At 46.2% G+C, this 24,455-nt stretch overlaps 1 protein-coding gene and 1 long non-coding RNA gene across 4 annotated transcripts in view; both read right to left on the bottom strand.

The window, feature by feature from the left end:
- The window catches only part of CASP8AP2 (caspase 8 associated protein 2), a 42,543-nt gene extending 32,955 nt beyond the window's left edge, over positions 1 to 9,588 (bottom strand). For all 3 annotated transcript variants that reach the window (XM_067011480.1, XM_067011479.1, XM_067011478.1), the window contains exon 1: positions 9,452 to 9,588. The gene's annotated coding sequence lies outside the window, so the exon portion shown is untranslated. The remainder of the gene's footprint in view (positions 1 to 9,451) is intronic.
- Positions 9,589 to 22,076: 12,488 nt separating this feature from the next.
- Positions 22,077 to 24,225, bottom strand: LOC131767863 (uncharacterized). The gene is made up of 3 exons (XR_010836204.1): positions 24,037 to 24,225; positions 23,135 to 23,247; positions 22,077 to 22,435 (listed from the first exon to the last, which is right to left on the bottom strand). It is a non-coding gene; the product is annotated as an uncharacterized lncRNA (long non-coding RNA).
- Positions 24,226 to 24,455: the final 230 nt, after the last annotated feature.

Genomic DNA, 24,455 nt, shown 5'->3' with positions numbered 1-24,455 from the left:
GCTTCTATTAGCAAAAAGAGTAAAACATGAAAATGAGACAGAACTGGAAAGGAAGAAACAAAGCTGCCATTATTCACACTATGATCACCTATGCAGAAAATCTACAAATATTAGAACTGGTAAGAGTTTCTCAAAGTCGTTGAATGTAAGATTATACACAAAAAGCAACAGGTTTCCTATATGACAGCAAAGTTTTTAAACATAACTGATAAGAAGATATTATTTACAACAACAAAACTATAAGGTACATAGGAATTAATCTAATATAAGATCTTTATGGAGAAAATAACAAAAGATCTAAATCAGGGATTTGAAAACCTTTTCTTCTTCTTTTTTTTTTTTTTATTCTGGCCATGCCATGAGGCATGCGGGATCCTAGTTCCCCGACCAGGGATTGGACCTGCCCCCTACAGTGGAAGTGCAGAGTCCTAACCACTGGACCTCCAGGGATGTCCCCTGAAAACCTTTTCTTCTTAAAGGGTCAGGAAGTAGGCATTTTATGCTTGTAGACCATCTGGTCTGTCACAAGGACTTGATAAAATTATCAAGTTGAGCTTCCCTAGCGCAGAACCCAAGGCCTTTCTAGAAATGTCTATCAGTGCTTTTCTATTTCTCACTGTTCCCCTCACACACTCCAGCCACAGCCACCACAGCATGTTTCTGTAATGCAAGTTAGCACATACATTATTGAGAAATAGAGAAATGATGTCAGTATAACCCAGAAATTATGTTGGTTCAGATGGGGTTCTTTCCCAGGATGTTAAAGCTTTGCACCATTAATGAACAGCAGCTAAACACAGCAAGCAAGAAGGAATCTAGTCCTGTACCTGCCACCCTTACCCTAGATACCCATCACTCCCCTTTCTTCCTCTAGTCTCAGTACAGCTGCAGGCTCTGTCTTGCATGGGCTTAAGCTTGGTTTCCCTCAATCTTTGTGGGAGGGAGGATGGGGGACAAAGCCAAACACAAGGCAATGAGCCAGAGACATCCAGTCCACCGTTACAAGATTTCACATGAAGCCTGCATCTGCCTCGGTACCCACAACCTCTGATGTTTATGTCCCTCTTCTTGTTGCCCCAATCCTTCCTTATTCCTCCTTCCATCAAGCTATCTTCATCCTTATTTTTTCTTGAGGAAGAGACCTAGATTTACTGAGATACTTATTAACTAGGAATTTAACATGTCTTTTAACTGTGCTGATATTTTAATTACAGTTGATATTGTTCCTGTTGCTGCTCCAGTAATATGAGTAGACAGGCTTTGAGGATTCTGCTCCTATTTTTCCCATAAACCCTGTCTTAGTGGGCGATATTGCAGAAGTAAAGCTTTTTCAAAAATACATATAACATTAGAGCAGAAATATCTGTACTTGCAGTTCCTGATATATTCCATGTACTTCAATTCCACAACATCTTGCTCATTCTGTTTCCTCACCTGGACTGCTCATCCCCTTCCCAAACCCAGCTACCACACAAAAAATAAATAAATTAGGCACTTCCCTGGTGGCACAGTGGTTGAGAATCCGCCTGCCAATGCAGGGAACATGGGTTCGAGCCCTGGTCTGGGAAGATCCCACATGCCGCGGAGCAACTAAGCCCGTGCGCCACAACTACTGAGCCTGCGCTCTAGAGCCTGCGTGCCACAATTACTGAGCCCACGAGTCACAACTACTGAAGCCTGCACGCCTAGAGCCCGTGCTCCGCAACAAGAGAAGCCACCGCAATGAGAAGCCCACGCACCGCAACTTAAGAGTAGCCCCCACTCACCACAACTAGAGAAAGCCCACACATAGAGACGAAGACCCAATGCAGCCAAAAAAAAAAAAAAAAACCTTTTTAGAGGCATAGTTAACTCCCACTCCCTTATTCTATCAACATGCTGAACATGTCATTATTGCATTTACTAATCTCTACTGGAATCATCTGCCTTCTAAAGTTTTCCTTAAACTTTAACAAGCATCAGAAAATCTTGGAGAAGTTTCTTAAGGCACAGCATTAAGATCACAATGCTTGTGATGCCTCCAGGGACTGCAGGCAGGGTCTGGCCCCTGCAAACTCCTCTCCCTGACTCTTCCTCTAGTGCCTCTTTCAGGTGCTCACATGCACATTATTCCTTCCTGCCTCAGGAAATTTGCAGATGCTGTTCCTTTTACCTAAAAGAGCTCTTCACCACCATCACCTAGTTCTCTCCCCTAAATCAGTTAGACTTCAGCTCAGTTGTCACTTCTTCCAGGAGATCCTCCCTGTCTCCTGTCTCCCTCTCTTCACCAGCCTGATGGGGCCATGGTAGGCCTATCCCAGTATCCCCAAGGACCTTGCAGGTTATGTTAAGGCATTTACTCTTCTCCCTAGAAGAGAACAGGGAGCCACCAAAGTGTTGCCAGCCAGGAAAGATAAGATCAAATATGCTGGTAGGTCTGGGGCTAGAGAATTATGACCAGCAGCAAGCAGCTTACTTGGGACACAGATGACCTTGCTCAACAAACAGTGTGGCCTCATCCTACCTCCCCAGGGGATCTCCAGTAATTCTCTATGGTAGTGTTTTCCAGAATGGGGCATGACTATCACTGGGGGCTCTAGGGATAATTTTAGTGGCATATAACCAAATATTTTACAAAGATTAACATATTTATTTCAATGGGGATTCAAAAATAAAACTTGCATTCTAAACCCATGATTTCTTGGCTATTATCGCTTAGGACAAACTTCATGAGGTTGATACTCAACTGACTAACTAAAGCTTGGGGCCTCTTGCTCAAGTCAAACTTGCCAAGTACCCTGAAAAATCCCTCCACTTCTTTCTCTATACAACTCTCCTGCCCAAAATGTCCTTCCAACCCCCTGCTTTGGAAATTCTACATACCCTTCAAAGTCTCAGTTGAATCCCCGCTCAGGAAAGTGGCCTTCAATGAGGGTAGGAGATTGGCATAGTGGTTAAAAACTAAGGCTTATCAAATGTAAATTTTGGACTTTGGGTGATAATCAGGTATCAATGTACCAAAGATTGTGTATCAATGACGTATAACGTTCACTAATTGTAACAAATGCACCACTCTGTTGTTAGATGTTGATAGAGGAAGTTGTGTGTTGGCACAGGAAGCATATGGAAACAATCTGCATTTTTGCTCAGTTTTGCTATGAACTTAAAAATACTCTAAAAAATGAAGTCTATTAAAAAAAAAAAAAGAAAAACATAGAGAAGTTAAAACACAAGATGTGATGGGCCCATTCCAAAGTTTCTGATTCAGTAGGTCTGAGATGAGGCTTGAGAATTGAATTTCTAAAAAGTTCGCAGGTAATGCTGCTGGGGGTCACGCTCTGAGAACTATTATTTTAGACCAGTTCTGTCCAATAGAACTTTCTATGATGATAAAAAATGTTCTATATCTGAGCTGTCCAGTATGGTAGCTACTAGCCACATGTAGCTATTGAGTACATGAAATATGCACAGTGTGAATGACTGTTAGTTTCCTATTGCTGCTCTACCAAATGACCACAAAATTCATGGCTTAACACAAATTTATTACCTTACAGTTCTGGAGGTCAGAAGTCTCACTAGTCTAAAAATCAAGGTTCAGGAGGGCTGCATTCCTTCTGGAGGCTGTAGGGGAGAAACTGTTCTTTGCTCTTCTCAGCTTCTAGAAGCTGCCTATGTTCCTTCACTGGTGGCTCCTTCTTCCACCTTCAAAGCCAACAGTGTGACATCTCCTCACCTCTTGACCTCTGCTTCCATGGTCAGACTTGCTCCCCTCCCCACCTTCCTCATGCTTCTGTCATCACATGGCCTTTCCTGTCACTTTCTCCCCTGCTTCCCTCTTAAGGACACTTATGATAATACTGGCCAACTGGATAATCCAGGATACTCTCCCCATTTCAAAATCCTAATCACATTTGCAAAGTTTCTTTTTTGGGGGGGGCGTATCATGTGACTTGCAGGATCCCAGGTCCCCAACCAGGGATTGAACCCAGGCCCCATGCAGTGGAAGCAGAGTCCTAACCACTGGACCTCCAAGGAATTCCTTCCAAAGTTTCTTTTGCCATGTAAAGCAACATATTCATAGGTTACTGGGATTAGAACATGGACATATTGGGGAATCCATTATTTGGCCTAACACACTGAGGCTGATGTTTATAAATTTTATTTATTTATTTATTTATTTATTTGGCTGTGTTGGGTCTTCGTTCCTGTGGGTCTTCGTTTCCGTGCGAGGGCATTCTCTAGTTGCAGCGAGCAGGGGCCACTCTTCATCACGGTGTGTGGGCCCCTCACTGTCACGGCCTCTCCTGTTGTGGAGCACAGGCTCCAGATTCCCAGGCTCAGTAGTTGTGCCTCACGGGCCCAGTTGCTCTGAGGCATGTGGGATCTTCCCAGACCAGGGCTTGAACCCATGTCCCCTGCATTAGCAGGCAGATTCTCAACCACTGCACCACCAGGGAAGCCCTGAGGTTGATGTTTAAATTGTAATTAATTTTAATTAATTTAAAGTTAATTAAATTTTAAATTTTAATTAAGTTAAAATCCCACCAGGGACTTCCCTGGTGGTCCAGCAGTTAAGACTCCACGCTCCCGGGCTTCCCTGGTGGCGCAGTGGTTGAGAGCCCGCCTGCCGATGCAGGGGACGCGGGTTCGTGCCCAGGTCCGGGAAGGTTCCACGTGCCGCGGAGCAGCTGGGCCCGTGAGCCATGGCCGCTGAGCCTGGGCGTCCGGAGCCTGTGCTCCGCGATGGGAGAGGCCACAACAGTGAGAGGCCCGTGTTCCGAAAAAAAAAACAAAAGACTCCACGCTCCCAACACAGGGGGCCTGGGTTTGATCCCTGGTCAGGGAACTAGATCCCACAGGCTGCAACTAAGAGTCTGCCACAACTAAAAAGATCCCACATGCCTCAACTAAAGATTCCACATACTGCAAATAAGATCGCACGTGCCACAACTAAGACCCAGCACAGCCAAAAAAAAAAAAAAAAGATGAGTAAAAAAAAAATTTTAAGTTAAAGAGGGAATTCCCTCTTTAACTTTATTACAATTTAATTACAATTACAATTGTGGTTATTACAATTTAATAACACATAACTATCTCTAAATGCTATTGGGCCCTTGTAAAAAAGGTATCTGAATACTTTCCTAAGGTGACAAGCTCCTAGACATCAATATCTTATTTTCTACAACTGCAAAGCAGTTTGGATTAAATATTTGATGGGCAAACACAAGGAGGTCAAGATAGAGAGCAAGAACTGCCATAAAAAGTAGGGGTACCAGATCAGATTTATAGACTCCTCTGCTTCCCCTCAGTGCTTGAAACTTAGGATATGTTTGTACTAAAAAACAAATCAACAGTCAGCAATAAGATGCTAAAGTTAATAAAGTAAACATTCTTGTAAGTTCAAGCTCACCAAGTCCAAAAACAAAAAAGATCACCTTTCTGTCAACATCTGTCACCTCCTGACATTGCTACTTCTTTAAGTAGCATCCTTACTAATGCTACCCTACAATGCTTCTCCCACTTTTCCTCATTCCTGCTATCGAAATTTGTTTCAGACCACCCACTATAGCTATCTAGTTATCTCCTCTCTCCAAACACATGTTACACACAACAGCTGGGTTAGTTCTTCCAAAGCAATCCTGCTCATCTCACTTCCTGCTCAAAAACTTTGTATTACTTCCCAATGTCTACTGAATAAAGTCAAGAAAGGCACCTACCTTTCTAGCCCTATCCCACTCACTATCCCAAGGTTTCCAAAACCCCAAGGTTCAGTGAAACTGGGTTTGTGTTCGCAAACACACTTCCTGACACCATCTCCCTGCATCTATCTAAGAGTCCACAAGCAAGCCTGGGTTTGAATACCCAGAGGTTAGATTGTGAGAATTGAGATTTTAGAAAAGTCCAATGATATAATTACGATACTTGGATTCATCCACTACAGAATGAGGGAACCACTGAAGGCTTTTAAAGCAGAGAAATATCATGATCAAATCTGCTTTTCAGACGTTCAACTCTAGCAAGAAGAGTACAGAAAATATTAGTGGCAAGGGAGATAGAAAATGCTATTAAAACATGCAGGAGAGGGGTTTCCCTGGTGCGGCAGTAGTTGAGAATCCGCCTGCCAATGCAGGGGACATGGGTTCGAGCCCTGGTCTGGGAAGATCCCACATGCCATGGAGCAACTAAGCCCGTGCACCACAACTACTGAGCCTGCGCTCTAGAGCCTGCGTGCCACAACTACTGAGCCCGCAAGCCACAACTACTGAAGCCCACACGCCTAGAGCCCGTGCTCCGCAACAAGAGAAGCCACTGCAATGAGAAGCCCACGCACCGCAACTTAAGAGTAGCCCCCGCTTGCTGCAACTAGAGAAAGCCCGCGCTTAGCAACGAAGACCCAACACAGCCAAAACAAACAAACAAAAAAATGCAGGAGACAATGAGGGATGACTAAGTTATTAGTGGAAATAAAGACTAGGACCAGACCTGAAAGATTTCTGTAGCAGAATCAAAAAGATTTAAGTGAATCGGTATTCAAATATCCAATCTTGCCCATTTCAAAACCACAGCCTGAGCTGTCTTTTCAAAATGCAAATCTGATCATGTTTCCTCCTCTGCTTAAAACCCTTAAGTGCTTCCAGCTGATCTTAAGTTAAAAAACAAATTTTGTCACAATTCTTCTTACCAAGCCCTGAGTGACCCGGCCTCTCCCCACTCCTCTAGAGTTAGTCTATAGCATTCTCCCCCATTCTCTGCTCTGATCATATTGGCCTTCCTTCAGCTGCTAGAACACACTGTTTGACCCTCCCACCACAGCGCCTCTGCAGGGAGTGTTCTTTCCTCACTGTTCTCCTTCACTCAAATCATCTGTGTGTGATACTGTGGCTTAAGTAATGTTTGAGCCTTCCCTGGCTACCCTTTCTCTCCACTAGGTCAGGTCCTCTGTTAAATATTCTTATACCACTTTGTCCTTTCTCTACATGGCCTCTTTTCAGTTTATGATTACATTTTTTGTGGGATTCCTAGAGAAATATCCACCTCACCCGCTAGGCTATAAGCTCCACCAAGAACAGGCCTGGCTCTGTTCTGTTCACCATTGTACCCCCAGCTCTCAGCACAGAGCCTGACAGGTTGGTAGGTAATAAAAAAAATCTGCTGAATTAATCAAAATCCCAACTTGTTAGAGACAACTCTGCAGTTCCTAGCTTTAATAACAAGCTAGTCATGCTTTTAACTGAAATGGAGAACCAAAGAAGCCATGTTGAATTATCTATCAAACATCCAGCAGAAAATGTCTAAATAGACAGTTGGAAAATGGAGTACATAGCACAGAAGACATGACATAATTGCTACTATTTGCAATAGCCAAGACATGCAAACAACCTAAAAGTCCATCGAGAGATGAATGGATAAAAAAGATGTGGTACATATATATATAATGGAATATTACTCAGCCCATAAAAAAGAATGAAATATTGCCATCTGCAGCAACATGGATGGACCTGGAGATCGTCATACTGAGTGAAGTCAGAAAGAGAAAGCCAAATACCATATGCTAGCACTTATATGTGGAATCCAAAATATGATGCAAATGAACTTATTTACGAAACAAAACAGACTCACAGATATAGAAAACAAATTTATGGTTATCAAAGGGGAAAGGGGGTGGGGAAGGGATAACTTAGGAGTTTGGGATTAGCAGATACACACTACTATATATAAAATAAACAACAAGGTCCTATAGCACAGGGAACTATATCGATATCCTATGATAAAGCATAATGGAAAATAATATGAAAAAGTATATACATATACATAAATATATAAGTAAATCACTTTGCTGTACACCAGAAACTAGCACAACATTGTAAATCAACTATACTTCATCACTTAAAAAAAAAGACATAATTGCTGTAGCTGAGATTACTCTTGAAATTATAAAGGCCAGTGATTCTCTTGAAAAGGAAAAGAGGAAGAAGAGGAGGAAAACTTATGTATCAGAATCTCTTGCAAAGAACGATTTTTCACAGTTGCTCTCACCTTTCCCCAAATGAGGATCTCAATATACAATGAGAGTTGCTTGTGATAGGAGAGTTGCACCTAAGTAAAGAGGCAAAATTTTCAAAGTTGAGAACCAAAGAAAAGAGTTGCAAGCTCACTCATAATCTTTTGAGGAACAATCCCAATGGATTCAGATGTGAAGCCGAAGCAGATGAGAGAAGGATCACCTAGACTTTTGTGAGAGGACAATGTCTTTAAGAGAGAGTCTGAAGGAAGTTTTCCTTAAGAAAAAAATCGAGGGAATGAAATAAACATTTGTAGTGAAAAACAAAAACGTGTAGAGAAGAGTCAGGGGAGAGGGAGAGTGTATTTTTAGGCTCGTGGGAAACACTTAATCTAATACAGCGAGAACCCTAAAAAGATGTAAGGGGAAAAGAATAACAAACGCCACATATACTGTACACTATGTGCCAGACACTGGCCTAAATGCTCTAAATACATTATCAATTTACTTTAAATACTACCAAAAGTTCTATGGGGTACAGACTATTCTTTTTCCCAATTGACAGATGAGGAAACAGATAAGAGAAACTTGCCCCAAGGTCAAACAGCTGGTAAAAGGCAGATCTGGGCTTAGATCCCAGCTGTCTCTAAAGCCAGGTGACAAAATGAAGAATATTCATTAGAGAGAAGAGTATAACAAATTTTTTAACGGGCGATCTCTTGTAAAATGGCAAGAAACGCCAGGAGATAACTGGAGTATGGGAATTCTGGCCCTGAAGGCCTCTGTCCGCCTCCAATCAAAGGAGCCCTGAGTGAGACGGGGGAGGGGCCATGAAGAGAGGCAAGGTTTGGAACTGGAACTGTGGAGAACGAGAAAGAACAGAGAAGAATCAGAATCAATGCCAACTTGATGCCTGAAGCGCAAATCCTGAGATTCCACGAATTACACATTCACATCAGATTTAGGGCCTACTATGTGTTAGGCATGGCTCTCTTCGCTGTAAAGATTAAGATAAACAACTTCTCTGGGCGTTAACAGTAGCGGAAACAACCAACATCAATGATCACCAGACACAGGAAAAACCCATTCCTCCAGAGAATCCCATCTGAAAGATTTAATTTAAGAGTACATTCCAAGGGAAGATTGGTTTTGGGGGGGAGGGGCAAGAAGAGCGGTCGAAAGGACACTTCCTATCTGCGCTCACCCTCGCCCCCGCCCCCGCCCGGATACTCTCGAGGGACCACTGACGGATAGGGGGTGAAAGCCCAGAAACTGCATCCGAGGGCGGCGGGAACGCGGCTTCCTGGGAGCCCCGGACATCAGACGCGCCATCCCCCCGCCACAGGACTCCGCCGCTGCCTTCAACTTCCTGGCTCCCCGGACGCCGCCGGCCTCCGCTCAGAGTACTACCGCGCAGCGCAACCACTTCCCCAGCAGCCCCGCGCAGCCGAGGGCCCCACAGCAACTTACCCGCCCCGCCTGGCCCAAGGCAGCCTGGGCTCCTTTCTGGACCCCGAGGTCTCTCTGGAGTCTCCACCAATGCCAGCGCGCTATCAGCACGTGGAGGCGGGATTGAGCTCCCACGGCCAACCAGATCAGACGCAAAGCACGTCCCCGGCGCACATTCCTAGTTCCCGCCTTTGGGAGGGATTAAAAAAAAAAAAAAGGTTGGCGCCAAACTCCCGTAGTCTTCTAGGGGCTTCAGGGAAAGGGGCGGGGTCTGAGCTGGCGGAGAAGGAGGGGCGCGGCTCCGCTACCGTAGGGGCAGGACCTTGGCCGAGGTAGGGGCGATGTCTGGGAGAAGCTCTATAATGAAAGGGAATGTAACATCTGAGAAGGCCCTGTCATTTTGTTAGACCTGAACGGTCTCTGAGGGATCCCAGCTCGCCCAAGAACCGCCAAGAGTCGAGAGTCGCTGCAACACGCAAGAGGTTTATTAGGAGCCGGTGCACCGGGGTTCCTTGGTCCTCACGCAGGAGGCCGAAGAGGAACCCCTTAAAGCGGAATTACACATATTTTATAGTTTTCTTTATCTAATTATGCAAAGTGTGGATACATCGAGGGTTTTCTTCTGATTGGGCTCGTTTGGTCCGGAGTGGGGACTTGGTATTTCTTGATTGGTTAGCTGTTGGATGCCTATTTTACATTCTGGTGTTTTTGTGGTGGGGGGTTGAGTCACATGAGTTATGGTTGGCTAGGGCGACCTTTAAACTCTGGCTTAATCATTCTTATCACCCGCCATACTGGTTTGCTCGAGGTTTCATCCCCCGCCATACCTGTTTGCTCGGAAAGGTTAGGGACCTGCGGGGGAAGGGGGGAGGCTTACTCTCGGGTGAGGGTCTGGCAGAATATGATTGGCCCTTCAACAATGAGGAGACTAGGGTGACTAAGGTAGGCATCTTGAACAATGCAGTTGCAACAGCCTTTTCTTCCAAAGGTTTGTTCTAACCTTTGGCCTGTGGCAACACACCTTCCTAGAACAATCTGGCCATTTTGGGTTCCTGGAATTGTTCGCCGTTGGGGTGGGTCACCTGCGCAGGCCTGCGGTTTCTGCTAACTTACATTTTAATCTTACAATTTATATAGTTCTTTTTTAAAAAATAAATTTATTTATTTTAGGCTGTGTTGGGTCTTCGCTGCTGTGCGCGGGGTTTTCTCTAGTTGCGGCGAGCGGGGGCTACTCTTCGTTGTGGCGCGTGGGCTTCAGTAGTTGTGGCTCCCGGGCTCTAGAGCGCAGGCTCAGTAGTTGTGGCTCACGGGCTTAGTTGCTCCACGGTGTAGGGCCTAAACTATACTTACACCCCTACTTCCCTATCGATACTTTTGAGCTTTTTCGGCTGGCAATAAGATACTGGAATGTCCCCCCTGGGCAGAAACCGTTCCGAGCAAACAAGTATGGCGGGGGATAAGACCTTGAGCAAACAAGTATGGCGGGTGATAAGAATGATTAAGTCAGAGTTTAAAGGTCGCCCTAGCCAACCATAACTCATGTGACTCAACCCCCCCACCACAAAAACACGAAAATGTAAAGTAGGCATCCGACAGCTAACCAATCAAGGAACTAGAGCCAAGTCCCCACTCCGGTCCGGAACAAACAAACCAATGAGGAAAAAACCCTTGATATATCCACACTTTGCATAATAAAAAATAAAAGCTATAAAATGTATGTGATTCCGCTTGGGGGGGGGTTCCTCTTCGGCCTCCTGCGTGAGGACCAAGGAACCCCGGTACACCGGCTCCTAATAAACCTCTTGCGTGTTACAGCGACTCTCGACTCTTGGCGGTTCTTGGGCGAGCTGGGATCCCTCGGAGACCGTTCAGGTCTAACAGATTGGGGGCTCGTCCGGGATCCCCACTCGCCCCGGGTCGCAGGAACCTCGGGAGTTGGAGGTATCAGGTAGGCCTAATTGTCTGTTTGTTCGTCTTCTGTCCTCTGTAAGCCGCCATCAGAAAGAAGCCGTGTGAACCGGCTCGCTGTGAAATCTGTATTGGACTCCTGGCTAGGCAGACGTGCCAATAGCTGGTGTCCACGGACCCTGGGGGACGCCCTGGTGGTCCATCTGGAAGGAGAGACAAATTTTGTCTCCCCTTCACCGGTCCTGGCAGGATATACAAACTGCCATCTGAATCTGAGTTGGTTGCAATTTTAAAACGAGCTCGCGGCGGCAATATTAAGGTGTGTCTTCTGAAATTTTATTGTTCTCCTGTGCTCTATCTTTCTCCTGACGGACGATAATGGGACAAACTATGACGACGCCTCTCTCTCTCACTCTAAGTCACTGGACCGAAGTTAAGTCTAGGGCCCACAACCTTTCGGTAGAAGTAAGGAAAGGGAGATGGCAAACGCTGTGTACCTCTGAGTGGCCTACATTTCAGACAGGGTGGCCACCCGAGGGATCCTTTATGTTAGATCAGATAAGGCTAGTCAAGTCTAGGGTCTTTAACACAGGACCCCACGGACACCCAGACCAGACACCATATATCCTGGTCTGGGAAGATCTAGTTCTCTCCCCGCCTCCGTGGGTCCGGCCCTTTGTTCCCTCAACAGGCATGTCTGCATGCGCACCAGCACGGTCGGAAGTACTGGCCCTGAAAAAAACCCCGGACGCCGAGAAGTCATCTGAAGCCCCGGACCCACGGAAGGCGATATATCCAGACTTGCAGTCCGATCTGCTTCTCCTCGATCCCCCACCACCACCTTACCCTCCAGCCCTAGACCCGATACCGCCTCCCGATTCCCCAGCTCCACAACCCTCCGCACCAATAGGGCCACCTGTTGTGGCAGAGGGGGGTGGTCCCTCGGCGGGCACCAGAAGCCGGAGGGCTATTTCCCCGGATTCTACCGCTCTACCCCTTAGAGAATATGGCCCCCCCCCGATAACCACGGGAATAGGCCCCTCCAATACTGGCCCTTTTCCTCTGCAGATCTTTATAACTGGAAGATGCATAACCCTACTTTCTCTGAAAATCCACAGGCTCTCACTGCTCTAATAGAGTCTCTTGTCTTCTCCCACCAACCCACCTGGGACGATTGTCAACAGCTCCTCCAGATTCTCCTCACAACTGAGGAAAGGCAACGGGTTCTCTTGGAGGCTAGAAAAAATGTGTTAGGCGCCAATGGGCAACCTACCCAGTTGCCTAACGAGATTGATGCCGGTTTCCCACTCGTCAGGCCGATTTGGGACTTCAATACCCCAGAAGGTAAGGAGCACCTGAAGATGTATCGCCAGGCTCTGGTGGCGGGTCTCCATGGAGCGGCCAGGCGCCCCACGAATTTGGCCAAGGTAAGAGAGGTAACTCAGGGGCCCCAGGAGTCGCCAACCGTGTTCCTAGAACGCTTAATGGAGGCTTTTAGACGGTTCACTCCTTATGATCCAACTTCTGAGGAACATAAGGCCACCATAGCAATGGCCTTTATTGACCAGGCGGCCCCTGACATTAGAAAGAAGTTACAAAGGCTGGATGGCCTACAAGGTTTCTCAATTCAGGACTTAGTAAAAGAGGCAGATAAAGTATATAATAAGAGGGAAACAGAAGAGGAAAGGGAAGAAAGGAAGCAGAAGGAGCAAGAGGCCCGTGAATTAAGGCGGGACAAGCGGCAAGAGAGGAATTTGAGTAAGATACTGGCCACTGTAGTCAGAGGAGGAAATATTAGAGACAGGAATAGACAGGAAGGGCGGACAGGAAGGCGACCATTAGACAAGGATCAATGTGCTTACTGTAAAGAAAAAGGTCACTGGGTAAGAGAATGCCCTAAAAAAAAGAATGGGGGAAAACCAACCAGAGACAAAATTTTACCCCTGGAAGAGGAAGATTAGGGAAGTCAGGGCTCGGACCCTCTCCCCGAGCCCAGGGTAACTCTTAAAGTGGAGGGGGAACCCGTCCAGTTCTTGGTAGACACCGGCGCTCAGCACTCAGTCCTCCTCCACCCAAAAGGCCCCCTCTCAACTAAAAGGTCATGGGTCCAGGGGGCTACAGGAAATAAGCAGTACTCATGGACCACACGAAGGACAGTAGACCTTGGGATGGGACAAGTAACCCACTCATTCTTGGTCATACCTGAGTGCCCATACCCTCTGCTAGGCAGAGACATACTCTCTAAGGTGGGGGCCCAGATCCACTTCCAACCAGAAGGACCCACCATAACTGACAACAAAGGGAGATTACTCCAAATTTTGACTATGAAGCTGGAAGATGAACATAGGTTATATAAAGTGCCCTCGCCTCCACAAGTTGATATGCAAGATTGGGTGACCAGGTTTCCACAGGCTTGGGCAGAAACTGCCGGTATGGGAATGGCAAAATATCGCCCCCCCGTGGTGGTAGAACTCAAAGCAACCGCCACCCCGGTGACAGTCCGCCAGTACCCTATGAGCAAGGAAGCCCGGGATGGCATTCGTCCTCACATACAAAGGTTGCTGGAATTAGGGATCCTGGTAAGGTGCCAATCTGCATGGAATACCCCTCTTTTACCAGTTAAAAAGCCAGGAACTAATGATTACCGGCCGGTACAAGACCTACGTGAGGTGAATAAGCAAGTAGTGGACCTCCACCCCACGGTGCCCAACCCCTACAATCTCTTAAGTACTCTTCCACCTCAGCACACTTGGTACACTGTTTTGGATCTAAAAGATGCTTTCTTCTGCCTGAGACTCTCCTCTCTCAGCCAGCCTTACTTTGCATTCGAATGGAAGGATCCAGCGTCGGGGATGTCAGGCCAGCTGACCTGGACTCGCCTACCCCAAGGATTCAAGAACTCCCCCACCATTTTCGACGAGGCCCTACACCAGGATTTGGCATCCTATAGAGAGTCCAACCCACAGGTAACTCTCCTTCAATATGTTGATGATCTTCTTTTAGCGGCAGAGACCCAAGAAGACTGCGTCAGGGGGACTAAAAGGCTATTAACGGAACTTGAGACACTGGGATATCGGGCTTCAGCAAAGAAAGCACAAATATGTCAACGACAGGTCAGTTACCTGGGGTACTTGCTAAAAAAAGGACAGAGATGGCTCTCGGAAAGCAGGAAAAACACCGTTGCCCACATACCGACCCCCAAGAGTCCTAAACAGGTTAGGGCATTTTGGGGGACGGCCGGATTCTGTAGGCTATGGATTCCGGGGTTTGCTGAATTAGCAGCCCCTTTGTATCCCCTGACCAAGAACGACATCCTTTTCGCTTGGGGTGATAAAGAACAACGGGCTTTTGACCAAATTAAACGAGCCCTGCTATCAGCCCCGGCTTTGGGACTACCAGATGTAACTAAGCCTTTCCATCTGTACGTGGCCGAGAATAAAGGTATCGCAAAGGGAGTACTAACTCAGAAACTGGGCCCCTGGAATCGCCCGGTTGCGTACCTATCAAAGAAATTGGATCCTGTGGCAACAGGATGGCCCGCCTGCTTAAAAATAATCGCCGCCGTGGCCGCTTTGGTCAAAGATGCTGACAAATTGACTTTGGGACAGAACTTAACGATAACAGCCCCCCATGCATTAGAAAGTGTGATTCGTCAGCCACCCGACAGGTGGCTAACAAATGCCAGAATGACTCATTACCAAACCCTGCTGTTAAATTCAGACCGTATTAAGTTTACATCAGCCACAGGACTTAACCCGGCCACCTTGCTGCCTGACCCCGACCTAGAAGGCACCACCATCATCCATGATTGTCAGGAAGTATTGGCTGCAGCCCACGGTAGCAGGCCAGACTTGATGGATCAGCCTCTCCCCGATGCCAACTTTACCTGGTTTACTGATGGAAGCAGTTTCCTAGAAGAAGGTTAGCATCGGGCGGGAGCAGCTGTGGTAGACGGGAAAGAGGTCATCTGGGCAGCCGCATTACCGCAAGGGACATCGGCCCAACGGGCTGAACTAATTGCCATGACCAGGGCATTGGAACTAGCAGAAAACAAAAAGGTAAACATCTATACGGACAGTAGGTACGCATTTGCTACCGCCCACGTCCACGGAGCCATCTACCAACAAAGAGGCTTGCTCACCTCGGCGGGCAAAGAAATTAAAAACAAAGAGGAAATAGTGGCCCTGCTAGCTGCCCTCATGCTCCCCACTAAAGTCAGCATCATTCACTGCCCCGGGCACCAGAAGCACAATACCCCGGTGACACGGGGCAACAACATGGCAGATAGAGTGGCACAAGAAGTGGCGCTAGGAGAAATCATACTAGAACTATCGGATAAGAGTCCTGGGGAACCAAATGACAGGGGAATAACCCCCCCAGCCATAACCAAAGAAACATTGTCTCCTCAACAAGCAAAATCCATGCTACAACAGATTCACAGATGGACACACTTGGGAACCAAAAAGATGGTATCCCTACTACACAAGGCAGGTTATGATACCCCTGGACTAACCAAATTAGCTGAACAGATTGCCCGGGAGTGCATTCCATGCCAACAGGTAAACTCCCATAAAGGAAAACTTGAGAGCGGGAAAAGGCTCAGAGGAGACCGCCCAGGAGCCTATTGGGAGGTCGACTTCACTGAAATACGCCCTGGAAGGTATGGTAACAGGTATCTCCTAGTTTTCATAGATACCTTCTCAGGATAAATAGAAGCTTTCCCAACGAAAAAGGAGACAGCTACTGTGGTGACCAAAAAGATCTTAGAAAAAATTTTCCCCCGGTTCGGGGCACCAAAGGTAATAGGATCCGATAATGGTCCCGCCTTCGTCGCCCAGGTAAGTCAGGGTGTGGCCAAATACCTGGGGACTGATTAAAAATTACATTGTGCCTATAGACCCCAGAGTTCAGGACAGATAAAAAGAATAAATAGAACTCTAAAAGAGACCCTAACTAAATTGTCCATAGAGACTGGCGGTACAGATTGGACGGTGCTCCTTCCCTTAGCCCTGTTTCGGGCTAGAAATACCCCCTCCCGCTATCATCTCACTCCATTTGAAATTCTATACGGGGCCCCACCTCCCCTTCTCACGCTCGGGGAAGAAATAAGTCCTGACTGCCAGAATAACACTGACTTATATGCTAGGCTGTTGGGACTCCAGTTGGTCCAAAAGGAGGTGTGGTCCCAGCTGGCAGAGGCTTACCGACCCGGAACACCAGCAGAGGCTCATCCCTTCCAAGTCGGAGATTCCGTGTACGTCCGTCGACACCGAACCCAGACACTAGAGCCTCGGTAAAAAGGACCATACATCGTCCTGCTCACCACCCCCACGGCTATAAAGGTAGACGGCATCGCTGCTTGGATTCACGCCTCACACGTAAAAGCTGCGCCAGCGTCTGCATCATCATCGGAATGGCGGGCCCAAAAGACCAGCAACCCGCTCAAGCTCAAGCTCCTGCGCTCACCAGACTCATAACTCTGACTTTGTTACCCCTACTGGCTGTGAGTAACTTTAGTCCTCACCTGCCCCAGCGTTTAACCTGGCAGGTAATTTCCCAAACTGGAGATGTAATATGGTCTGTTAGCCATACCGCTGCCCCTTGGACCTGGTGGCCAGACCTCTTCCCCGATGTTTGTAAGTTGGCCCTGGGAGCCCCCCCTAACTGGGATGTAGGGGGATATCACGATCAACAAACTGCCCTGAACCAGCGGCCGGGGACAGCGCCCGGGGACTGGGGATTAGTCCCTGGGGGGGGAAATTGTTCGACCAAGAATCAGAAAATCATGCTCAGGGCCCTCTCCTTTTATGTATGCCCTGGATTCCATCGTCACCGGTCTTTGAATTATCGGTGCGGGGGAAGAAAACATTTCTATTGCAAGAGCTGGGGATGTGAAACCACTGGGGACACCTACTGGAAACCCACCTCTAGCTGGGATTTTATCAAGGTAATGGCCAACTACACTCATCAAAAAACTAGGAGCCAAGGAAATCCCCATCACGACAATGTGCCCGAATGTTCAACGTGGTGCCATCCCCTTAAAATTTCTTTTAGTAAACCTGGGAAGAAAAACAAAAATTGGATAGATGGCCATTCATGGGGTATAAGGTTTTACAAAGCAGAATATGATGATGGGCTCCTAATGACCATCAAATTAAAGATCGAGACCCCTACTCCCGTCCCTATGGGCCCCAATCCTGAGATTGGGCACCCTCTGCTACCCTTGGCCCCACCCACAATACTACCAGGGATAAAAAACCAGACTTCTGGACTAAAAGAAATAACAATCAAACCCAGAGCCCCCCGAGACCGAATGCTCTCATTGGTCCAGGCGGCTTTTGGGGTCCTAAATGCCACAAATCCAGAGGCTACCAAATCATGTTGGCTTTGCTATGCTGCTCCTCCCCCTTATTATGATGCCATAGGATATAGTTCTAATTTTAGTAATGTCAACTCTTCAGATCAATGTCGATGAAAACAAGAAGAAAATAATAAATTGACCTTGTCTTCAGTATCAGAAAACGGTACATGTGTAGGAACGCCCCCCCCGTCCCATCGACATCTCTGTACCAATTCAAGCCTCCCACAGGGCTCAGGATATCTCCTCCCTCCTCAGGATGGATGGTGGGCATGTAACACGGGATTGACCCCTTGCATTTCTCTAGAGGTCCTCAATGCTTCGGCCGACTTTCGTGTGTTAGTCCAGCTGGTCCCCAGACTCATCTATCATTCAGATTCATCTTTTCTAGACGAATATGAAGGCAAAAGGAGACTTAAGAGAGAGCCCGTAACCCTCACCCTGGCTGTACTCCTAGGACTAGGAACGGCAGTCGGGGTAGGAACAGGTGCAACAGCCCTCATCCAACAACCTCACTACTATGCTAACTTACGACAGGCTAAACAGGCTATAGATGTCGATCTCCGGGCGTTAGAAAGTTCCATAACTCAGTTAAAAGACTCACTCACCTCGCTCTCAGAGGTAGTAATGCAGAACAGGAGGGGACTAGACCTGCTGTTCCTTAAGGAAGGTGGACTATGTGCCGCACTAAAAGAAGAGTGCTGTTTTTATATTGATCATTCTGGGGCTATCACCGAAACTATGGACAGGCTTAGGGAGCTCCTGGACAAAAGGCAACAAGAAAGGGAAAATCACAAAGGATGGTTCCAATCATGGTTTGACAAATCACCCTGGCTTACTACTTTAATTTCCACCTTGTTAGGACCCCTCATTATTTTGTTGCTGCTCTTAACTTTTGGACCATGCATTTTAAATCGCTTGATAGCCTTTATCAGGCAACGTGTCAGCGCAGTACAAGTGTTAATGCTAAGACAACAATATCAAAGCTTGCAGAGAGAAGCTGAAATTCCATGATTGAAATTAATTGCAAAAAGAAAAGGGGGGAATGTAGGGCCTTAACTATACTTACACCCCTACTTCCCTATCGATACTTTTGAGCTTTGAGCTTTTTTTCGGCTGGCAATAAGATACTGGAATGTCCCCCCTGGGCAGAAACCGTTCTGAGCAAACAAGTATGGCGGGTGATAAGAATGATTAAGCCAAAGAGTTTAAAGGTCGCCCTAGCCAACCATAAGTCATGTGACTCAACCCCCCACCACAAAAACACGAAAATGTAAAGTAGGCATCCGACAGCTAACCAATCAAGGAACTAGAGCCAAGACCCCACTCCGGTAAATGTAAAGTAGGCATCCGACAGCCAACCAATCAAGGAACTAGAGCCAAGTCCCCACTCCGGTCCGGAACAAACAAACCAATGAGAAAAAAAACCCTTGATATATCCACACTTTGCATAATGAAAAATGAAAGCTATAAAATGTATGTGATTCCGCTTGGGGGGGGTTCCTCTTCGGCCTCCTGCGTGAGGACCAAGGAACCCCGGTGCACCGGCTCCTAATAAACCTCTTGCGTGTTGCAGCGACTCTCGACTCTTGGCGGTTCTTGGGCGAGCTGGGATCCCTCGGAGACCGTTCAGGTCTAACAGATGCATATGGGATCTTCCCGGACCAGAGCTTGAACCCGTGTCCCCTGTGTTGGCAGGCGGATTCGCAACCACTGCGCCACCAGGGAAGCCCTATTTAGTTCTTTATTCTATTAATTCGATTGATTGTTAACCGCGTGCTAGACAGGTGCTGGGCGCTGGCTCGATGACGATGAGTAAGCACTGTTGTTCCCTCAGACACTTTACTGAATGATAAGCAATTTACCTTAGGGAGTTTTGGAGCTTCGAGGAGGGGATACCAGGCCAGTGGGGTGGGAGAGAGAGGAGTGCTTTTTAGAGGTAGACTACCAGCGTCGTCTCTTAGAACCTAAAGGAATTTGAGGTACCTGTAGGGTCTAGCCTCCAGAGGCTGGGCCTGCACCATTGATTGGTGGGGAAATAAAGCCAACTTCCGCTACTACCTCAACGAGGGATTTGATCTTGATCCCTAGTCCTTTCCTCCTGTTTTGTCCACTTTAACAACTTGCAACTGTCATAACAATTTATTGTATTTTTTTGTTTGTTTTGTTTTTTGTGGTACGCGGGCCTCTCACTGTTGTGGCCTCTCCCATTGCGGAGCACAGGCTCCGGACACGCAGGCTCAGCGGCCATGGCTCACGGTCCCAGCCGCTCCGCGGCATGTGAGATCTTCCCGGATCGGGGCACGAACCCGTGTCCCCTGCATCGGCAGGCGGATTCTCAACCACTGCGCCACCAGGGAAGCCCTATTGCATATTTTTAAAGTTTTCAAAAAGGCCCCATTTGGGAGAATATGTTCTCTGGAAGAATACTGGTTTCCTAGATTCTCCCACAACCACCTACCTTCCCTTCTGAAGAGAAGTTAGCGAGCATTCCAGGTAGTGGAAAGGGAAAGAGTAGAGTGTGCCATCACAAGGCATTTGGTGTTGCTAGAGCATAAAGCGCGAGGTGAGGCTGGAGAGGGAGGAAGGGGTGAGATTTTGAAGCTGCCATAAGAGCTCATCTTAGGGCGGGGTTGGGGAGCACCACTGTAGGATTTTAAGCTTGGGGTGCTGGTGATCTGATTTGCATTAGTAAGATCTGTAGGCCTTGAGAAGCAGGATTTTGAGATGCTGTTGCAGTGATCCAGGCTAGAGAAGATGAGGACCTGAGGGAGATGGCAGGTAGGCTAGGGGATTGATTTTAGAATATGTAGGAGATTAAAGTGACAAAACTTAGCAATTGGTTGAATACTGGTTTTCACCATGAGTGCTTAATGATAGCATTCATCAAAAAATATTTATTGAGGGCTTCCCTGGTGGCGCAGTGGTTGAGAGTCTACCTGCCCATGTAGGGCATACGGGTTTGTGCCCTGGTCCGGGAAGATCCCACGTGCCGTGGAGCGGCTAGGCCCGTGGGCCATGGCCCCTGGGCCTGCGCGTCCGGAGCCTCTGCCCTGCAACGGGAGAGGCCACAACAGTGAGAGGCCCACGTACCACAAAAAAAAAAAAAAAGAATATACATATATTTGCTTGTTTTTGCATAAAGATACATTAGAACCTCATAAAATGGGTACTATATGGTATCTTGAAGCCACCACTTAAGAATTTTTACATGGAAATGTGCATGGCTTTTCTTCCTTTTTAAAATTACAGCTTTATTTAGATATAATTCACATACCATATATTTTACCTATTTAAAGTGTTGAGTTTGTCTTTTTATAACCTTTTACTTTTGAACTATGGAAGTGTTTCATATATTGAAAGACTGAATTAAATCAGAAAGAAAAGATGCAGAAATGGAAAATAAATCTAAATAAATGAAACTGTGTACACAAGAGAAATATAACCACATAGACAAAATCATTATTTTTTTAACATCTTTATTGGAGTATAATTGCTTTACAATGGTGTGTTAGTTTCTGCTTTATAACAAAGTGAATCAGTTATACATATACATATATCCCCATATCTCCTCCCTCTTGCATTTCCCTCCCACCCCTCTAGGTGGTCACAGAGCACTGAGCTGATCTCCCTGTGCTATGCGGCTGCTTCCCACTAGCTATCTATTTTACATTTGGTAGTGTATATATGTCCATGCCACTCTCTCACTTTGTCCCAGCTTACCCTTCCCCTTCCCGATGTCCTCAAGTCCATTCTCTAGTAGGTCTGTGTCTTTATTCCCATCCTGCCCCAAGGTTCTTCATGACCATTCTTTTTTTTAGATTCCATATATATGTGTTAGTGTAGGTATTTGTTTTCTCTTTGTGACTTACTTCACTTTTTTTTTTTCTTACTTCACTTTGTATGACACACTCTAGGTCCATCCACCTCACTACAAATAAATTTCATTCCTTTTTATGGCTGAGTAATATTCCATTGTATACACGTACCACATCTTCTCTATCCATTCCTCTGTTGATGGACAGTTAGGTTGCTTCCATGTCCTGGTGATTGTAAATAGTGCTACAATGAACATTGGGGTGCATATATCTTTTTGAATTATGGTTTCCTCCCAGTATATCCCAGAACTGGGATTGCTGGGTCATATGGTAGTTCCATTTTTTTTAAAACTTTTAAAAAAAATTTTATTTATTTTTGGCTGGGTTGGGTCTTTGTCGCTGTGTGTGGGCTTTCTCTAGCTGCGGCAAGTGGGGACTACACTTTGTTGTGGTGCGCGGGCTTCTCTTTGCAGTAGCTTCTCTTGTTGTGAAGCACGGGCTCTAGGTGTGCAGGCTTCAGTAGTTGTAGCACACAGGCTCCATAGTTGCAGCACATGGGCCCTAGAGCATGTGGGCTTCAGTAGTTGTGACACATGGGCTCAGTAGTTGCAGCGCAGGCTCAGTAGTTGTGGCGCAGGGCCTTAATTGCTCCGTGGCATGTGGCATCTTCCTGGACCAGGGCTCAAACCCGTGTCCCCTGCATTGGCAGGTGGATTCTTAACCACTGCACCACCTGGGAAGTCCTGGTAGTTCTATATTTAGTTTTTCAAGGAACTGCCATATTGTTCTCCATAGTGGCTGTATCAATTTACATTCCCACCAACAGTGTAGTTTTAGTAAGGTTTGTAATAGTTTCCTCTGATGCTGTCTCCGGGCTGATAAAGGTCTAAAGTTGTCTCCAGTGATTAGCTTCTGTCTTTCCTGGTAGAAGAGGGGACACTTTTATAAATTAATGGCAAATAGGGGGAGGGCAGAGAGCTTTTGTATAGGCATACCTTGTTTTATTGTGCTTCGCTTTATTGTATTTCAGATACTGTGATTTTTACAAATTAAAGGTTTGTGGCAACCCTGCATTAGCAAGTCTATGAGCACCATTTTTCCAACAGCATTTGCTCATTCAGTGTCCCTGCATCACATTTTGGTAATTCTTGCAACATTTCAAACTATTTCATTATTACTATATTGTTACTATATTATGGATACCTGCGATCAGTGATCTTTTATGTTACTACTGCAAAAATATTATGACTTGCTGAAGGCTCAGATGATGGTTAACAGTTTTTGGCAATAAAGTATTTTTAAATTATGTATTTTTTTTAGATATGTTATTAATAGCACACTTAATAGACTATAGTATAGTGCAAACATACTTTTTTTTGCGGTACGCGGGCCTCTCACTGCTGTGGCCTCTCCCGCTGCGGAGCACAGGCTCCGGATGTGCAGGCTCAGCGGCCATGGCTCACGGGCCCAGCCGCTCCGCGGCATGTGGGATCCTCCCGGACCGGGGCACGGACCCGCGTCCCCTGCATCGGCAGGTGGACTCTCAACCACTGCGCCACCAGGGAAGCCCCAAACATACTTTTAAATGCACTGGGAAACCAAAAAAAATATGTGACTCACTTTATTTTGATGTTTGCTTTATTGTGGTGATCTGGAACCAAACCTGCAGTATCTCCAAGGTATGCCTGTATCTGTTTCTCTCAATTGCCTTCAGTTCAAGAAAGTTTATATACCTTTTAGACAAAGAAGCAATAAATTTGTGAAGAAATTACACGACAAAAGGGGTTTGGGCTAGGGGCAGTAAATTGTAGGAAAGAGACTAGGAGATATATGGAAGACAAGGGTCGTTTTCGTAAGTTTGTTTCTACAGACCCATTTGAATGTTGATTACCAGTCTCAGGTGACAATGATGTTCTTTTATTGCTGGTTCAGGCAGGCGCATTTCTCATGGGAAGTTTGATGGCCTGTTTTTAGGTAGAAACACCTGCATCTGTTGTTTCCAGAGTACCTTTAGCTCAAAATAGTTAGTGTGCCAAAGTGGCATATTTTGGGGTGGCATGTCTTGAAATCCTTCCTGCCAAAGCGGCATGTTTTGGGGGTGGCATATTCTGCTACCCTTTTGTACCTGAGTCCTTTTGATGTGACCCTAGTAGTCTTGTAAAAAATATATTATTTTACCTTTTATTATTGAAATTTCCAAACATATACAGTAGTAGAGAGGCAAGTCTATGGACTCCCACTACCCAACATCCAGTTTCAATAATTATCAATATATTGCCAGTCTTGTTTCATCAATACCTACACGTCTTATCCTTGTTGATTATCATTAGCATTACTTTTCGAGCTTTCTTGAGGCATAATTCACCCATTGGAAGTGTGCAATTCAACGATTTTAGTAAATTTATAGAGTTGTGCCACCATCACCACAATCCAATGTTAGACATTTCCATCACCCCAAAATGTTGCCTTGCAGCTGTTTGCAGTCAATCCTTTTCCACTCCTATATCCAGGCAATCACTGACCTGATCTATCAGTTTAGTTAGAGCTGTTGATTTTCCTGCTGCTGCCAATAAAAGTCTTGGGATTTCTCTTAACGACTGTGAAGACTTGTTAAGTATTCTTTTCACATTTTTCTTTCTGTGTTGAATCGCTCACTTCCTAGATCCCATATCTTCCTCTTTCTTGGTTTATACCCTCATGCAGAGGAGCACCTTTTTCAACATATTCCTGAGAAAGGGTATATAGGGGAGGAAAAATAATTTTCCTCTACCCTTCTGAGTCCTTGGCTGAGAGCCGTGTAATAAAAGACACATTAACAAGAGAAAAACAAACGTTAATTAACATGTATACTTCAGGTATACACGGGAGATACCCAGGGAAAAAATTGAGTCACTCCACAAGTGTGGGTAATTTTTCATCTATTGTGCTATGACCTCTCAGG

This window comes from Kogia breviceps, chromosome 13 (assembly GCF_026419965.1).
Source record: "Kogia breviceps isolate mKogBre1 chromosome 13, mKogBre1 haplotype 1, whole genome shotgun sequence".
Taxonomy (NCBI): Eukaryota; Metazoa; Chordata; class Mammalia; order Artiodactyla; family Physeteridae; genus Kogia; species Kogia breviceps.
The sequence above is the reverse complement of the archived record's forward strand: the minus strand, read 5'-3'. Positions and strand labels throughout refer to the sequence as shown.